The 19,297-nt window shown below is 45.0% G+C and overlaps 1 long non-coding RNA gene and 1 pseudogene across 1 annotated transcript; both read left to right on the top strand.

The window, feature by feature from the left end:
* The first annotated feature begins 224 nt into the window (after window positions 1-224).
* On the top strand, window positions 225-4,259 carry Gm40695. The gene is made up of 2 exons (XR_871832.3): window positions 225-1,950; window positions 2,751-4,259. It is a non-coding gene; the product is annotated as a predicted gene, 40695 (long non-coding RNA).
* A 12,838-nt stretch (window positions 4,260-17,097) lies between these two features.
* Window positions 17,098-17,530, top strand: Gm19688 (annotated as a pseudogene).
* Window positions 17,531-19,297: the final 1,767 nt, after the last annotated feature.

Genomic DNA, 19,297 nt, shown 5'->3' with positions numbered 1-19,297 from the left:
TGCTCCTGCTTCCCATGGCGTACGTAGTCTCTCCCGAGCTTTTCCACAGATAGGGTGGGATTTAGAAGAATGGTGATGCCGGGGCGGTGGTGGCGCACACCTTTAATCCCAGCACTTGGGAGGCAGAGACAGGCGGACTTCTGAGTTCGAGGCCAGCCTGGTCTACAGAGTGAGTTCCAGGACAGCCAGGGCTACACAGAGAAACCCTGTCTTGAAAAAAAAAAAAAAAAAGAATAAGAATAAGAATGGTGGGTGGTACCCAGTGGGAAGGCCAGTGCCTGCAAAAGGCTCAACTGGGCTGTCATAGTCATGAGATGAAAGAGTCAGGTGCCCTCTGGCTAATCCCACCTCCTCCCCAGACCTGATGACACTGGTTCAATTGTTGATGAGCTGCTGGGCTGCTCACAGGAAAGGCAACATCCCACTCTGGTGTTCTCTGAGAAAAAGGTACCTTGTACAATCCTGGCTTGGGCTCCAAGCCCTGCCCAGTTGCTGCCACTTCTCAGATAAGCACAGAATTAAGCCTCATTTATTTGACCTAGATCGACTTTCTTGGAAGCACAGATCAGTAGGCAGCAGAACGGCCAGCGGGGCCCAAAGTTCTCCTTTGTGGAAAGACCCCCTGAGTGAGGGCTGTGAAAAGCCTAGGCAGAGTTGGGTAGGATCAGAATTGTTTCTCAGACAGAGAGTGTGATAGAGCTCCACCTACCGAATCCCGTAGGGAAGTTTCTGTGGGACTTATTGTGTTCTGCAATTTCAGGAGCAGCCACGCGGGGGCAGAAGAGAGCAGGAACAGTGAACCCTGATGGCCGCAGAAGTGCCAGATCCTAGGTGGTTGGGAATGATAGCCCTTGCCTGTTTGGTCACACTCACGGCCAAGGTTTCTGCACACCCCACACCCCACGCCCCCTAGGTTGTACGGGTTTGTCCAGCTGAAGAGGCGCCCAGAGTTCTCTTATTTAACTTTACCCTTAGCCAGAAGTCCTGGCAAGAAATGGAAGAGCTGAGCACCAGGGACAGGTCCCTCCGAGGGTTTCCAGAAAGAACTGAATGAAGAGGCACATTATGTGTAAACGACTGGGAACTACAGGCTTGAAGGATGGAGCACCCAGGATGCTAGAGGAGGGGACAGCCTCATTGGTTCTGACTTTCCAATCCCCGCCCCCGCCCCGCCCCCATAGCCTTGCTTCTTATTTTTCTTTAGGTTTGCAGCTCAGGATAGGGTAGGACTGAGGGGTTTTTTTGTCTTGCCTGTTCGTCTGGTACTTTCCTCTCAGATGAGGTAAAGCAAGGCTTGTGTCCTACTGCTTGAGTCCCCAGAGGGTCCCTGAGCCAAGTTAAGCCAGGCCAGATGCTCGACCATGAGTGGGACGCTAGCTTCTTAGACCGGGCCTGGACATGTGAGATCAAGGCAAGCCGCTGCAGATCTGTCAGAATAGCCTAGAAGTCTACACCAGGACCACAGGGGTTCCAAGCTGAGAATGGCAGCAGGCTTATAGCTTAGCTACTTAGGAGGCTGAAACAGGAGGATTGCTTTAACCTGTAAGTATGGGGCTAACCTATTCCCCACGGTGAGGCCCTTGTCTCGAAAAAAAAAAAAAAAAAAAGACAGGTTAGTCAGGGTCATTTCAGTTAAAGGTCTTTCTGGGGAGCGGCAAAGATGCGGGGGTGGGGGTAGAGGGGGGTGACTTACGATGACTTTCTTGCATCCAGCAGCATCCAGACTTCATCGTGAAGGCACGGCCTCTTTTGACCTGAAGTTGCTCCCACTACAACCCAGGGTGTGCCCTAGACTTGTCTGTCCCTGCACCTCCCATCTAAAGGACGAAAAATGGGTTCTCTGGCTGAGAGCCTGGCCCCAAACAGCTACCATCTTCAGTGCCAAGGACAGGCTGGACTGGGAAGCCCCATAACCTGATGGGGATTTTCCTAAGAGTCCAGAGAAGCCAGGTACGGCTCCCACCAGTGTGAAGGTGGAAGATACCAGAGCAAGCGAAGACCCTCAGAGACATGAAAGGGCCTTAGCCTTAGAGAGGCATCTCTAATGGCGAGTTTGCAGGAGGCAATGCCGGCAATTTGTGAACCCTTGGTTGGAGTGATGGAATATCCAAATATCCGAACCTAGTGTCCTGCCCTTGGGTCCTTGTACAAGGGATAGGCAGTAATGCATGGGCTTGGAAACAGGGGTTGGGAGACCCAAGAGAGGAAATAGGGGCCCGTAAAGCACTCGCAGGGTCCTACCATCAACTCTAGACAGACAGACAGACAGAAAGGAGATATGCACTCTTGGATTGATGGGGGCCCAGGAACCCACAGAAACCAGAACGGTGAGGTCATGTAGGTATACCCAGTCCGAGAGTCACAGAAGTAACTGTGTGACAGCAGAGTCTGGCTACTGAAGCAGAGGAAAGTACCTGCTTTTCTTCTCACAGACCTGGGAACTTGACAAATCAGGGCTTCTCGCTGGCTAAGTTCTGGGAACAAACAGACCAGGAGAGTGTGGGATCCTTCCTCAGCTATCAAATGGTTCCCCCCCCCGCCGCCCCCCCCCCCCCGCCTTGAAAAGCTCCATTAGTGGCCATCATCAGTGGGTGGGGAGTGGCAGGCTTCTACGGGGCTTGCTTAAGAGGCCCACGTACTGGACTACATTTCCCAGCCTCCCTTGCAGTTGGGGTGGTCACTTCCGGCCCAAACCCATAAAATCCATAGGCACCCCTCTATGTTCTTTCTCCGGCTCTTGTCACCCCAAGGATAACTTTGGAAACCTTGCCAACCGGTGTCCCATCCAGGTCCCATCATGGACACCATTGTCGTTCCAACCTGTTCAGCCATCCTGGAGATCTCCAAAACCAAGAAATAAGCTGCTTTTGTGATCTAGCCATAACGTGTTTGGAGCAGGTACTTACTGCATCAGGGGGTCCCTCTGAAGACAGATTAGAACGTGGTGGTCCCTGCCTCTGGTCCCAGCACTTGGAAAGCTGAATTTCTTTCCTGAACGACGTAGTGAGACTCGGCAAAAATAAATATTTTTGAGGCACTCTTACTATGTAGCCTCAGCTAGCCTAAAGCTTGCTATGCAAACCAGGCTGGCCTCGAACTCACAGAGATCCACTTGCCTCCGGTTCCTGAGCGCTGGGATTAAATAGCTATACCAGCTTTAAAAATGCATTAAACACCAGGAACGTGACCTTGCATTTTTCATTAACTTTGAAACTAAACGCTGAGGCTAAAGCCACCTCCAGTGGGAGGCTTTGTACAGAGCACGGCAGCAGCTGTGGACCCTGGCTGAGGTCCTATCCTGATGCTTCACATGGTGTAGCATCACGCAATCAGGGCTGCCTTACTTGGAGAAGCAGTCTATACAGGCTGAGTGATTAACCGGCACACACACCACCCTCCTAGAGCCAGATGCTCACATGTGCCCCCCCCCCACACACACACCCCTGAGAACACCAACCCTGTCATTGCACAAGAACATATCTCTGGTTTTGCTCTTTGCCCAATGAAACAAAACAAAACAAATCCCCAGCAGCTTGGACTACCTTTATTTCCTAAGTTTTCCTTCCTCTGCTGTTGATTAGGGTGAGCCGGAGAGACCCTCTTGGCAAAGAAGAAATGTCATTTGGGACTTCCCCTCCCTGCTGTTCATCTGTGGGATCATCTTACTGGGGTTAGCAGAGCCTCTGCCTGCAAGTGTCCCACATTCCCCAGCCTTGGCCTTCAGCTGTGTAGAAACCGAGCCCTGAAGGAAACAGTCATCACCCATGGCAACAAGAACAGATGCGGGTTCAGTGCATCCTTCCCGGATCCAGTCTGCACAGGGTGTTCCAGCCAGCTCTGGAGTCCCGGCCCTATGTCACATTCTTTCCTTCCCTACTTTCTGCTGCAGGGATCTCAAGCCCCAACATGGAAATGGGAGACAGATTTAGAAACAGCTGGAGCTCTTGTCCCTCCACTGCAGGACTTGCTTCTCCAGTCACTAAGTGTAGATGGGGTTCTGGGGTTCATACATGCTCACTAAAATCACCACTGGAATAGCTGCCTAGCATCCTGACGTTCCACCCATTCTGTCTCTTCCCTTCCTCTCTTCTTTCCTTTTGGTTTATGTTTTCAAATCTATGTACCGCAGTCTGGTCTTGAATTCACTAACCAAACTAGCTTCAAACTCAGTGATCCTTCTACCTCACTCAGTCCACCAAAGGCTAAGATTATAGATGTGCACCACTGTCAAAATCTAAAAATAAAAGGGTAGATATGTAGCAGGACTGGCAGGGCTGCCTCTATGTAAACGCTGGGGCCCATCAGCTGCAGAAACATTTCCTATAGAAAGACCTAATCGAGGACTTGCCTGAGAAGCCAAGAATTGCTGGTGCAGACAATGCCAGCCAATCAGGAACGGCTGTTTAGAAGAGATGCTTTCTTGGGACCAATGGGGTGCGGGTGGAGGGTGTTAAAGAAGCTTGCAGCAGTGCTCAGGTGAGCTTGCTGCAGCATTTCTCACCTGCTCCCGGAGTCTGTTTCGTTGACTCTGCGCCAACTCACCCCCAACCCCCAAGGGCAGGTAGGGTCAGGCAGAGAGATGTCCAGGGCAGAGGTAACACACCACCATGCCCAGCTCATGAGGGTCTGTTGTTTGTCGGCTTGTTTATTTCTGAGAAAAGGTCTCTGTAGCCAAGACTGGCTTTGAAGTCTGGATCCTCCTATATCAGCCTATCTTGTCCTACCTGGCTAGTGTGAGCCACCAAGCCAGGCTTCCTCCCTCCCTTTCTTCCCCTTCTTCCTCCCTCCTCTTCCTTTCTGTCTCTCTTTCGCTATGCCAGAGATCAAACCCAGGGCTTTGGACGTGCCAGGCAAGCATTCAGAGACACACCCCTGGCCTCTTGGTTTTTTTGTTTGTTTTAATTTACTTATTTTTGAGATCAGACTTGTCTGTCACATTGCCTGGAACTCCCGAGATCCAGTTTTTCTCCTGCTTCGGCTTCTATAGTGGTTGGGAATATAGGGTGTTTGGAACCACACCTGGACTAACGTATCTTTGAAAATACGAATTAAAGGCCAGTAGTTCAGCGGGTAAAGAAAGTTAACAACCTGAGTTTGATTTCTAGGACTCAGATGACACATGTTATCTTGCATGTTATCCTCTGACTTAAACACACACACATGCGCAAACACACACACACACACACACACACACACACACACACACACACACACGCGCGCGCGCTAAAAAAACAAAAAAAATTATACATTGTACTGGCTAGTTTTGTGTCAACTTGACACAGCTGGAGTTATCACAGAGAAAGGAGCTTCAGTTGAGGAAATGCCTCCATGAGATCCAGCTGCAAGGCATTTTCTCAATTAGTGATCAAGGGGGAAAGGCCCCTTGTGGGTGGGACCATCTCTGGGCTGATAGTCTTGGTTCTATGAGAGAGCAGGCTGAGCAAGCCAGGGGAGGCCAGCCAGTAAGGAACATCCCTCCATGGCTTCTGCATCAGCTCCTGCTTTCTGACCTGCTTGAGTTCTAGTCCTGACTTCCTTTGGTGATGAACAGCAGTGTGGAAGTGTAAGCCGAATAAACCCTTTCCTCCCCAACTTGTTTCTTGGTCATGATGTTTGTGCAGGACTAGAAATCCTGACTAAGACATATATATATATATACACATACATACATACATATATACATACATACATACATACATACATACATACATATATGTGTATATATATATAGTTTGGTTTTTTTGCTTTTTGGCCAAATTTTATATATATAGTTTTTTTGTTTGTTTTTTGGCTTTTTGAGACAGGGTTTTTCTGTGTAGCCTTGGCTGGTCTGGAACTCCCTACATGAACCAGACTGACCTTGAACTCAGAGATCTGCCTCCTTCTACCTTCCAAGTTCTAGGACTAAAGGCATGTACCACCACCATGCCATGATTTTAAGTTAAAAACAAACAAAAACTAGGGGGCAGCAAGATGGAGCAATAGGTCTCCAGTAAGCCAAGTTTGGCTCCAGAATATATGGTAAAAAAAAAGAACTGTTTTCCTCTGATTGTCCTCTGACTACCACACATGGCATGTGCTTGCCCCACACACATGCTTACACACATGTGCAAGATAAATAAATACATGTAAACTTTAAAATAAATAAAATGTGAATTGTAAGCAGGCAGTTTTCGAGACATTACCGAGCACCCTGTTCCTAGCCCAACCGAAGTGTATTCAACAAACTATTCTTAGAAAATGAATTAGTTAAAAAAGCAAAATAAGTGTAGCTGGATGTAGGCGTGTCCTTGGCGTTGCCAGGGGTGATGAAGGTTTCCTTCAGGTGCTGTGTCTTGGTTAGGGTTTTATTGCTGTGAAGAGACACTGTGACCAAGCCAACTCTTATACAGGAAAACATTTCATTGGGGCTGGCTTACAGTTTCAGAGGTTCAGTCCATCATCATGGTGGGAAGCATGGCAGCCTGTAGGCAGACATGGTACTAGAGGAGCTGAGAGTTCTACATCTTAATCTGAAGGCAACCAGGAGAAGACTGTCTTCGTCACTGGGTGGAACCTGAACATAAGAGATCCTCACAAGGCCACACCTCCTAATAGTGCCACTCCCTGTGGCCAACCATTCAAGCACATGGATCTATGGGGACCACACCTATTCAAACCATCACAAGCTGGGACCCTTCATCAAACACCTGCCTAGGACTCTACACAGCTGAAGGCCAATCCAGGGGATTGTGGGACACTTGCAGGCCTAGACACTACTAAGCCTAATAAACTGATTCCACGGAGCAGCAGCATAGAGGGTGAGGCCCAGCATGACGTTTCTTGCCATCTCTCTTGTGGCTCATTCTAATCAGAAATAGGGCAGAGAAAAAAAAATGTGAGAACTCCAGATGTAGAAATCTGTAGTTCTGGTATTTGGGAAACCAGAAAGGAAGAGGATTAAGAGTTCAAGGTTAGCCTGGGCTATGCAGAAAGATAGAAAGACTGTCAAAAAAAAGAAAGAAATGAAAAAAGAAAAGTGTGGTGATTTGAATATGCTTGGCCCATGAGAAGTGGCACTCTTAGGAGGTGTGGCCTTGTTGGAGCAGGTGTGGTCTTTGTGAAGGAAGTGTGTCACTGTGGGGGCAGGCTTTGAGGTCTCTTAATGCCCAAGCTCTGCCCAGTGAGGAAGAGACAGTCTCTTCTGGTTGCCTTTGGATCAAGACTCTTAGCTCCTTCTCCAGCACCATGCCTGCCTGGATGCTGCCATGCTTCCTACCATGATGATAATGGACTGAACCTCTGAACCTGTAAGTCAGCCCCAATGAAGTGTTTGCCTTTATAAGAGTCATCTTGGTCATAGTGTCTCTTCACAGCAATGAAATCCTAACTAAAGACAGACAAGACAGACAGAGAAAACCTAATAACCGCGAAAACCTAATAACTTGCTAAAGTTATAGCTACATTAATTATCCCAAAGAGACTCCACCCAGGCAACCACCACCCACTCAAACACTGCACCAGTGTGGACAGCACCCATGCCTACTGTTTCTCCATCAGTGGCCACCCTCTCTCTTTTCTTCCCTCTGGCAAAACTCACACATGCCAGGCTTTTTTTTTTTTTTTTCATGTAGCCCACCTTAGCCTCCTGGGTGTTGGGTTTGCTTGGTTCTATCTGAATTTTCCCCACCATAGATTAGCTTTGTTTGGTATTTACCTTCAATAGAGCTGCAGAGCGATATTTTTGCATATTTAGCTTCTGCTGTGTGTTATGTTTACAAGATTCGTCTGGGTTGAGATGTGAACCTGAGGCTGGTTATCTTTGCCAAATGTACTTCATACCATGGAAAATTAACTAGATAAATATAATTATATGAAGTGGAAACTTACAGTTTCTTTAGACAGTAGGTTGTGTTGTTTATGGTGTTTTGCTGGGGCAGACACATGAAAGAATGTTTTCCTGAAGCAGACACAGGTGAAAGGATGGTTTGCTGAAGCAGACTCAGGTGATGTTAAGAAGGAATATAAATATAACCCAGCAGATGGTGAATGGCACTGGATGGTATTGGTATACCTTGCCATTCCTCAATGATCATTGTTTGCTGTGACTTCATAGAAAGAAATGCACCAAAAAACTTCCAGTGGCGTTCTGGCGGCATCTCTCCAATCTTCTGAGGACTTGGGCCGATTGACAGAGTGATGTCTGGAGACTCATGTGGAGTTTTGCTAAGAGAGATTTATGTGGTGTTTTGCTGAGGCCGAGACCCATGGGAGGACACGTGATATTTGGAAGAATATAAATAGGACTCAACGGACAGTAACAGGGGCTTGCATAGCTGGCTTTGCAATGCTTCATGGTCTTTGTCTTCGCTAATCTTCACTTCATTGAGAGAGGCATGACAGAGAACTTCTCCTGGCGTCCCTGCTGGTCCTGGTTGCTTCTGCTGAGTCTGCTGGGGCCTGGCTCTTTCTGTTGGGTCATGCCAAAGCTGCTGATTCATGTTTGCTATCCTGATAGTACTGAACTGGACGGATGGTATATATTCTGACAACACAGATAATGGATTTGCTCCCCCAAAAACCTGTTTCTAAACAAGTCCACGTCCCCGTATCCTAATAACCTTTCTTTTCTACTATGTCTGGTGGGTGGTGGGCTAGACGGGAGGTTAAAGCATTTAAGAACCCTCATTAAAAGTAGGATTTGAAAAAAATCAAAGACTACAATGATATAATTAGTTAATTAGATCCCATCTAGTCCTTGTGTACACCCTAGTGGGCAGTCTTCCAGTCAGTTCTCTCAAAGCGGAGGTTGACTCTTTTTATTTCTTCTGCACTTGGCCTTGGGAATGAATGGGCTTCCCCTAAACGCTTTCACTCTGCTTGCCACTGCAGCCCAAAGCATCATGCTCTGAAACCTTCCAAGTACATCTTTCTGGTTTTCTTGTTGTGTAGCTGAAGATGACCTTGAAGAGAGCCAGCTGGCACTACTCCCAAGGCTGGAGAAATGGGCTTGCACATCGCAACTACCAAATCCAAAGCAAACTTTCCCTTCCTCCCTCTCTCCCTTCCCACCTTCCTCCCTTTCTTCTTCCTGATAGGATTTTGCTCTGAATCCCAGGCTGGTGTTTCATTCCTGACTCTTCTTCCAGCTCTCGCCGGTTAATGCAGTCTGATTTATGGAGCGTTTCTCCTCACAAAGTTGGTATGACTGCATCCCATTTGTGAAACACTTCACTATTTGAAAGTCATGGGGTAGCTTAATATTTCATAATTAGATTTGCAAGCCATCTGGAATAAATTGTTTGTTCAGGTGGGGGGGGTCAAACTGCAACAGTTCCTATCCAAATGATTCAATAGCTATTGAACCTGCTCCTTCCCCCACCCTGCACTGTATGTCCCCTCTGTCAGAGTCTGGTGTCCCTGTTTGCTCCAGTGCTCAGTCTGTTTCCTTTGTGCCAACACTACACTGACTGGATGGCCACGCTGTCCTCCTGCACTGCACGGTATCCAGGTAACTCTGTCCCCGCCCCTTTTTGGTTTTCTTTGCTTTTTTCTAGTACTAGGGCACAGAATCCAGAAACTCTAACATGCTATGCAAACACTCTACTACTCCCTCTTGATCTTTTTGCCTGTTGCCTGTGTGTGTGTGTTTGTGTGTGTGTGTGTGTGTGAGAGTGAGAGAGAGAGAGAGGCAGAGACAGAGGGACAGAGAGACAGAGACAGAGGGGGAGAGAGAAGGAGAGACAGAGACAGAGAAATAAAGCAGGGCTTCCCTTACACTACTACTGAAAGGAAGAGATAAAAGTCACTTTTATCTTGATTATGATATCAAAAGGGGCAACGTTTTTGTTTTTGTTTTTGTTTTTGTTTTTGTTTTTCGAGACAGGGTTTCTCTGTGTAGCCCTGGCTATCCTGGAACTCACTCTGTAGACTTGAACTCAGAAATCCACCTGCCTCTGCCTCCCGAGTGCTGGGATTAAAGGCGTATGCCACCACGCCCGGCTAAGGGGCAACTTTTTTTGCCATCAAGTATGATGCTTACTATAGATTTTTTAAAAAGATTTATTTATTTATTTATTTATTTATTTAATGTATATGACTATGCTGTTTTCATGCACACCAGAAGAATGCATTAGATCTCAACACAGATGGTTGCTGGGAATTGAACTCAGAACCTCTGGAAGAGCAGCCAGTGCTCTTAACCACTGAGCCATCTTTCCAGCCACTGTAGTTTTTTTTTTTTTTAATAAGCATTAATGCCTTAACTTTTATTACAAGATGTTTACTAGACCTTGATGTGTCGACTTCTCTGTACTGGGGGTCTTTTATTTAAAGCCACATTCTATGAAACTGATGGAGTTTCCTATTTCCAGATTTTTCTCGTGAGTGAATGCTGCCAAGTTTTATCAAGTGCTGTTCCAGCACCCACTGAGGTCATGGGTCTGTTTTGTGCTGAATCGCAACCGCTTGTAAAAACTTAGACCTTCTTGTGTTCTTGGTGGTGGTGGATGGTCTCAACTCCGTGGATGGGTGGTGGATGGGTTCAGCTCACTCACATCTGCCTTTACATCTTTGTTCTGAGATCTCCCCTGGGCTGCTTTCTAAGAGCCTGGCAGGTTTTACTCTCAAAGTTACACTAGCCTAACCAAAGGGGCGGAGGAGATGTTCCTTCTGTTTTCTGGAAGAGCCCGTGAGAGGTTGTTGTATCCCCAGTCTTTGTTTACACGAAACCACCGCGGAAGCCTTTCCCCCTGAATTGTTTACTTTGCCCCTCCTGGACCTCAGCATTGGTTTTAATTGGTGCTGTTATTATTAATGAGCTCGGTTGAGTAACTTAACGTTTTTTTGAACAGCCCATTTGCAGTACTCTTATTTTGCACAAGTGAGTCACATCCCTGGGAATATTTCTAGTGGACAAGTGAGTTAAGTCCCTGTGAGGATTTCTAATGGATCTTGTCCTTTAGTTATAAATATTTAAATATTAAAGACATCGCTCCCACGTCATGTTATGTATTGAAATTTTTTAAAGTTTTCCACTGGTTATGTAAGTTTTTGTTTGTTTGTTTGTTTGTTTTGGTTTTGTTTTTCAAGACAGGGTTTCTCTGTATAGCCCTGGCTGTCCTGGAACTCACTTTGTAGACCAGGCTGGCCTTGAACTCAGAAATCTGCCTGCCTCTGTAAGTTATTTTTTCCCATAGTATCTTTTAAAATTAAATATTTGTTTTTTTTTTTTTTCAGACAGGGTATCTGCATGTCACCCTGGCTGCTCTGGAAATCCCTACGTATGGCTTTGAACTCAAAGCCTCCTGCCTCTTCCTCCTGAGGGATTAAAGGGATTAAAGGTGTATGCCACCTAAATTTAAAAATGTAACTTTAGGGCTGGATCGATGGCTCAGCTGGAGAGATGGTTCAGTAGTTAAGAGCACTGACTGCTCTTCCAGAGGAGAGGTCCTGAGTTCAATTCCAGCAACCACATGGTGGCTCACAACCATCTGTAATGAGATCTGATGCCCTCTTCTGGTGCAGCTGAAGACAGCTACATGTACTTATATATAATAAATAAAAATTTTTAAATGTTACAATGTTTTTTGAGACAAGATCCTACTATGTAGCACTGGTTGGCCTCCAACTCAGAGAGCTCTGCCCGCTGGCCCTGAGTGCTGGGATTAGAGGTGAACGCCCTGGTTACTGATCATTTCATTTTTCTATTTGTTTTATTCTTTGTGTATGTGGCTTCACCTTTTAAACTAAGGCATCCTTTGTGTTAGCATACATTAATTATATAAAATAAAGGATTTTAATTAGTATGTTTAATTTTTGAAATATTTTGTTACATTTACTTATTAGGGGATGGAGGCACTTGTATGGAATGATGTGTATGTGTGTGTGTGTGGGGGGGGAGGTCAGAGGACAACTTGTGGGAACCAGTTCTCTCCTTGTGCCCTAGGAATCCTGGGATTGAACTCAGTTTGTCAGGCTTGGTTACTGTCTGAGCTGTTTCACTGGTCCTAATTTTAAAATAATAACAACAACAAAATAATCAAATAATAATTAAATAATAGAAATAATAATGTGGTTGTTTATAGTAATTAATAAATTATTGATAATATATAATTAAACAAGACATAAAATATAAAAATAAATTATTAATTATGTAATTGTTTATTATAAATTATTGATAATAAGTAAATAATAATTTAAAAGTATTTTAAAATTATTTTTGACTCTGTACTAGAAATAGAACCAAGTCTTACTACACTGGGCAAGAACTGTACTTTATATTTCACTCCTTTCTTATTTCCTGGCTTTTTGAGTACTACATACCCCTAGCTGACCTGGCACTTGTAGAGCCTGTTGAGGTTTGGTCTGTTGCTATGTATTGTAATGCTAAGTATAGGTTGCCCCAGAGACTAGAGAGCCCACACATAGACCCAGGTGATGCTATGTGACCTTGTCTCCCAAGCTATCCTGATTGGTGAATAAAGATACTGATGGCCAATAGCTAAACAGAAGAAACAGATAAGGTTTAGGGTTTCTGATGTTTGAGGTCAGAGGAGAACCAAGAGGGAAAGGAGAAGGTGAATAGAGAAGTCGCCATGAACATAGTACTACCCAGCAATATCTCTCCTGGCCATATACCCAAAAGATGCTCCAACATGTAATAAGGACACATACTCCACTGTGTTCATAGCAGCCTTATTTATAGTAGCCAGAAGCTGGAAAGAACCCAGATGTCCTTCAACAGAGGAATGGATACAGAAAATGTTGTACATTTACACAATGGAGTACTACTCAGCTATTAAAAAACAATGAATTTATGAAAATCTTAGGCAAATGGATGGATCTGGAGGATATCATCCTGAGTGAGGTAACCCAGTCACAAAAGAACACACATGGTATGCACTCACTGATAAGTGGATATTAGCCCAGAAACTTGGAATACCCAAGATACAATTCACAAACAACATGAAACTCAAGAAGAAGGAAGACCAAAGTGTGTATACTTTGATCCTTCTTAGAAGGGGAAACAAAACACCCATGGAAGATTACAGAGGCAAAGTGTGGAGCAGAGACTGAAGGAATGACCATCCAGAGACTGCCCCACCTGGGGATTCATCCCATAAACAACCACCAAACCCAGACACTATTGCAGATGCCAACAAGAGCTTGCTGACAGGAGCCTGATATAGCTGTCTCCTGAGAGGCTCTGCCAGTGCCTGACTAATACAGAAGTGGATGCTCACAGCCATCCATGAGACTGAGCACAGGGTCCCCAATGAAGGAGCCAGAGAAAGGACCCAAGGAGTTGAAAGGGTTTGCACCCCCATAGGAGGAACAACAATATGAACTAACCAGTACCCCCAGAGCTCCCTGGGACTAAACCACCAACCAAAGAGTACACATGGTGGAACAGCTGCATATGTAGCAGAGGATGGCCTTGTTGGACATCAATAGGAGGAGAGGATCTTGGTCCTGTGAAGGCTTTATGCCCCAGTGTAGGGGAATGCCAGGGCCAGGAAGCAGGAGTGGGTGTGTTGGTGAGCAGGGGGAGTGGAGACAGGATAGGGGAGGGAGTTTTCAGAGGGGAAACCAAGAAGGGGGATATCATTTGAAATGTAAATAAAGAAAATATCTAGTAAAAAAAAAGAAAGAGAGAGAGAGAGAGAGAGAGAGAGAGAGAGAGAGAAAGAAAGAAAGAAAGAAAGAAAGAAGAAAGAGAAAGAAAGAAAGAAAGAGAAAGAAAGAAAGAAAGAAAGAAAGAAAGAAAGAAAGAAAGAAAGAAAGAAAGAAAGGAAGAAAGAAAGAAAGAGAGGAAGAAAGGGAAAGCTGTCATGAGGTATATATCTTAAAATAATGGCCACTTAGGTTGGCTAACTGGAGTTAAGAGCAGCCCAGACAAAACATGGCAAATTATATAATGGGATTATTGGCTTGGAAATAGACATAGTAGCATAGAGGATAGATGTGTGCCCAGCTCTTGTGCTGATTAAGGCTTATTATAAATATAAAGGTTATGTGGGTCTTTTATTTGGTCAAAGGCAGGGTAGAAATCTCAGATTGAGATAAAACTTTTTTACAATAGTAGCCCCTAGGTTGGCCTTGAATTTGCAGCAATTTCCTCCTCCTCTGCCTCCTAAGATTACAGGTATTTTTGTTTCAGTTGTTACGTTTGGGGATGAAAGTTGCTGGTGTGTAGCAATTTCCTCCAATATTGAAACCCTCCATCCTGCATAAAGCTCCTTAAGACAGAAGGGAAACAAAAGAACTTCAGGAAGTCCCTGAAACAGACCAGAATCACTAGGCACCTTGTTCCCCCAGAAAAGACTGCTCAGAGTCATTATCAGACAAGCCAGGCTACAAGACCCTGACTTAGAAGGGGCTGAGAGCAAGCTTGTTCAGTGTAACAATCAAAGTCAAGCAGCCTGCAAGAAGCAGAGACCAGTGGGACAGCCTAGAAGAAACCCATACCACCAAGCTGCCAAGAAGAGGCTCAGACCAACTGAGTCACTAGGAAAAGACACTCTGCAGCTTGTTGAGCTGCCTGCAGGCTGTGTAATAATTTCCAGTCTTTGTGAGATATCACCTGTGCTGGGGTGGGCCTTGGTGATGCAGTGCTCACTGAGTCATTTCTGTTCCTGTCAGTGACCCTTCATATGTTGGTCTGTCCTCAGTTCCCTATATGGGGTGCAGAGCTGCTTACCCACTTCTCTCCAGGAATAGTGTCTCACAACAAATGGCTCATTGGTGATCCAGTGAGTTTGCTGGGATTACTTGCAAGTCCATCTGTTCTGCTCTGATATTTTTTCTGGGTCACCCTTGGAATATTAACACAGCAGTAACCTCACTTGTGAGGCTGAACTTATTCTAACATCTTTCATTAGAATTCTATAGATTAAGGCCAGGCACTGGGGGTACACACTTTTAATTCCAGCACTCAGGTGGCAGAAGCAAGCATATCTCTGGGAGTTCAAGACCAGCCTTGTCTACATATACTTCCAGGACAGTAGGGCTACATAGTGAGATCCTGATAGCCACTTCCCATCTAAAAATTGAATAGGTAAAGTAATAGACCTACCCTATAGTCAATGCCCAACAGAAATTATTATTTTAAGATACATATCAGTGGGGCAGGAAATAGCACTGGGCACTCTTTGAGACCATCTAAATTCAGTCCCTAGTGCCTATGTTGGGTGGTTCATAACCACCTGTAACTCCAGTTTCAAGTACTCTATTTCTGATTAGGTACTCTAGATTAGATTAGGTATTCTTAATTTGGAACTCCTTGGGAAACGACACTCACATACACAAACCTACACACACACACAAAATTTAAAAACAAATCTAAAAAATAACTGTATCTAGTCATGTGAAGGGAACCTCAACCCATTCCATTCCTGTTTTAATTATTTTGCTTTGAGAAAAGATCACTGTCTCTAGCCAAAGTAGCCTGTCTGTTTTTGTTTTGTTTTTGTTTTTTGGCAAGAATAGATGGTGTGGGGGCGGAAGGAAGAGATGGCTGCTCTTGAAGAAGACTGGGATTTGACTCCCAGAACACATAATAGCTCACAGCAGTCTGTAACTTCAGTCCCGGGGAATACAACGCCCCCTTCTGGTTTCCTTGAGCATTACATGTACACAGTGCATAGACATATATGCAAAACACCTATACAGAAGATAAAAAGGAGATGTCTCAGTGGCTGAAAGTACTTAGTGCTTTTGAAAAGGATTGGGGCTTGGTTTCCAGAACTCCCAGGGCACCTCACAACTGCCTATGACTCCAGTTCCAGAAGATTCAAACCCTTCTTCTGGAGCTCCATGGGCCCCCGAGTGCATGTGGTGTTTATACACTCATCAGATGCACACACATACGTGTAATTTTTTTTAATTATAAAAACTAACGTGAGGCTAGTGAGATGGCCCTGTTGGTAGAGACCCTTGTCCCACAAGGTGACAGGAGAGAAATGACTCTCAAGAGCTGTCTTCTGGCCTCTGTCTAGCTACAGTGGTCCACCCCACCTCCACATACAAGAATGGATGCCAGATGCTGTCAGATGCCTCCTCTTCTCCTGTGCAGAGATACCCTGTGGTATCTCTATGAGAGCCACCAAGAGAGGTGAGACATGCTGTTCTTTTGAATACCCAGCTGGATTCTTGTTGCCCGTATTTTATTTAGGGGTTTGTTTTGTTCGAGAAGCACATTTAGACTGCTTTTCTCTGCCAGGTTTGGGATTGACATTGGTTTCATAAGGTAAATGTGGACCTTCTTCTCTTTGCTTTACGCTGTGGGACTTAATGCATAAGAGAAGTCGCTAGTCCTAATAGCAGGACCCGCTTCATCCACAGAGCTTTCCAAAGTGATATCTAAGATAGGTTTGGTTCAGGCAAGGTTCTAGATTTCTTTAATGGTCACTGTCTTAGGGTTTCCATTGCTGTGATGAGGCCCCGTCCTTTCAGATGACTCTAGCTTGTGTCAAGATGACATAAAAATACCCAGGACATACCAGGTGTTGTAGTGCATGCCTTTGATCCCAGCACTCAGGAGGCAGAGGCAGGTGTTTCTGAGTTTGAGGCCAGCCTGGTTTACAAAGTGAGTTCCAGAACAGCCAGGGCTACACAGAGAAACCCTGTCTCAAAAAAAAAAAAAAAAAAAAAAAAAAGAAAGAAAGAAAGAAAGAAAGAAAGAAAGAAAAGAAAAGAAAAGAAACAAGCCAGGCAGTGGTGGCGCACACCTTTAATTCCAGCACTTGGGAGGCAGAGGCAGGCAGATTTCAGAGTTCGAGGCCAGCCTGGTCTACAAAGTGAGTTCCAGGACAGCCAGGGATACACAGAGAAACCCTGTCTTGAAAAAACAAAACAAAACAAAACAAAAAAAGAAAAACAAACAAACAAACAAACAAACAAAACCAACCAACCAAACAACAAAACACTAGCCAGGACAGTTAACCCCTTGCCAACTTGAGAACATATTACTGTTATTAATCTTTCCTTGTTCATCTCCAAGGCCATACACTAACATCAACATCGCAATATAAAACATTTACCCTTCTTTAAATCCTGACAGTCTTGACAAATTTAAACACTTTAAAAATCCAAATCTCCCTTTCTGACTCTTTCCGGATGCCCAAGATGTCAAAGAGAGGACATGGTGGGTCCTTCAGAATGAAATTCCGGATTTCCCTGGGTCTTCAAGTAGGAGCGGTGATCAACTGTGCTGACAACAGAGGAGCCAAAAACTTGTATATCATCTCTGTGAAGGGAATCAAGGGACAGCTGAACAGACTTCCTGCTGCTGGTGTGAGGGACATGGTGATGGCCACGGTTAAGAAAGGCAAACCAGAACTAAGAAAAAAGGTCCATCCAGCAGTGGTAAGTTGATAACGAAAGTCATATGGAAGAAAAGATGGGGTGTTTCTTTATTTTGAAGATAACGCAGGGGTCAGAGTAAACAAAGGCGAGATGAAAGGTTCTGCTGTCACAGGTCCAGTGGCAAAGGAGTGTGCAGACTTGTGTGTGGCCCAGGATTGCATCCAATGCAGGCAGCACTGCATGATTCTCCAGTGTATTTGTAAAATATATTCATTAAAAAGTGTTCGCTCTGACCAAAAAAAAAAAAAAAAAAAAATCCAAATCTCGGACTGCACTTTCAAAGGTCCTGAGTTCAATTCCCAGCAACCACTTGGTGGCTCACAACCATCTGTAATGGGATCTGATGCCTTCTTCTGGTGTCTCTGAAGACAGCTACAGTGTACTCGTCATATATATAAAAAATAAATAAAATCCTGGGCTGGTGAGATGGCTCAGTGGTTAAGAGCACCAACTGCTCTTCCGAAGGTCCTGAGTTCAAATCCCAGCAACCACATGGTAGCCCACAACCATCCGTAATGAGATCTGATGCCCTCTTCTGGAGTGTCTGAACACAGCTACAGTGTATTCACTTATAATAAATAAACAAATCTTTAAAAAAAGAATATTAGAACCAGAAGTGGGGTGTGACAGACCTGTGACAGACATTTTTGTGCCTACATGTTAAACAGAAAACTGGTGAGATGACTTAGTTGGGGAAAACACTCACCATGAGAGCCTGGTGACCTGTTCTCTGCTCCCAAAAAGCCCACAGTGGAAGGTCTGTGAGCTCAGAGGTTAGTGCAGTGGCTCTCAACCTTCCTAAGGCTGCAACTGAAACACAGTTCCACGTGTTATAGTGACTCCTCCCCCCCCAAAACAAATTATTTTTTGTTGCTACTCCATAACTGTAATTTTGCTAGCTACGAATCAAAATGTAATATCTGTGTATTGGGATGGCCTTAGGGGAGCCCAATGAGATTGCTCGATCCCCTAGGTAAGAACGGCTGGGTTAGAGTCTTTAACTAGACTTTAATTAGACTCAGTCCCCTGGGTAGATTGAGAGACAGGGTGAATCAGAGGAAGGCCTTAGTAGATTTTAGCAGTGTGCTTTATGAACTGTCAGGTGCAGATAAGAGCTAGCATGTAATCACCTATCCACCATGCCAATAGAGGTCCAGAGGCCTGAGTCATCATTCCTCTAAAGTTTAGTCTTCCTCTTGCTTTCTATGGTGACCAATCGTTTTACTTTTGGGTGTATTTCCTGTTGGATGCTTAAGACCATTCAGTTGTCAAGGAGGGACTGGTTGTTTGTAGTTGTTGAAGTCAGATAAGGCATTTTAGAGCTTACTCTAGGGACTTAGGGGTCCACTGGCTTCTTCAGTCTTTCCTCTATGAAGTGTGTCATCTACAGGGTTGATTTGGGATCTTGCTGACCATGTGGCTTCCCTTGGAAGCACGGAGGACATTTCCTTCTGTGTAAACCCTCCTCTTGCTGCGTGTCCGCTATTTAAAGGCCAAACTCTGGATCTTCATGGCTTCTCTAATCAAGAGGACAAAGGATTTGTTTGTTTGTTTGTGTTGGTGTTTGATCTGCGTGTATGTCTGTGTGAGGGAGTCAAATCCACTGGTACTTGAGTTGCAGACAGTTGTGAGCTGCCGTGTGAGTGTTCTGGGAAACTTTGGATTGGTTTTGTTTTGTTTTGTTTTGTTTTGTTTGAGCCAGGTTTTCTCTGTGTAGACCTGGCTGTTCTAGAATTCTCTGTGTAGACCAGGCTGGCTTTGAATTCAAAGATCTACCCGCCTCTGTCTCTCGAGTGCTGGGAATAAAGGCGTGTCCCACCACTGTCAGGCTAGGACAGATGATTTGCCAGAGTTGTAGAACACTTTGAAAGGTGTCCTGCCATGTCCCTCACCTTGGAGCAAGGACCCAAACTGGCTGCCTTCTTAGCCTCTATATACTTACTGGTGTTGG

Source organism: Mus musculus, chromosome 10 (assembly GCF_000001635.26).
Source record: "Mus musculus strain C57BL/6J chromosome 10, GRCm38.p6 C57BL/6J".
Lineage (NCBI taxonomy): Eukaryota > Metazoa > Chordata > Mammalia > Rodentia > Muridae > Mus > Mus musculus.
The sequence above is the reverse complement of the archived record's forward strand: the minus strand, read 5'-3'. Positions and strand labels throughout refer to the sequence as shown.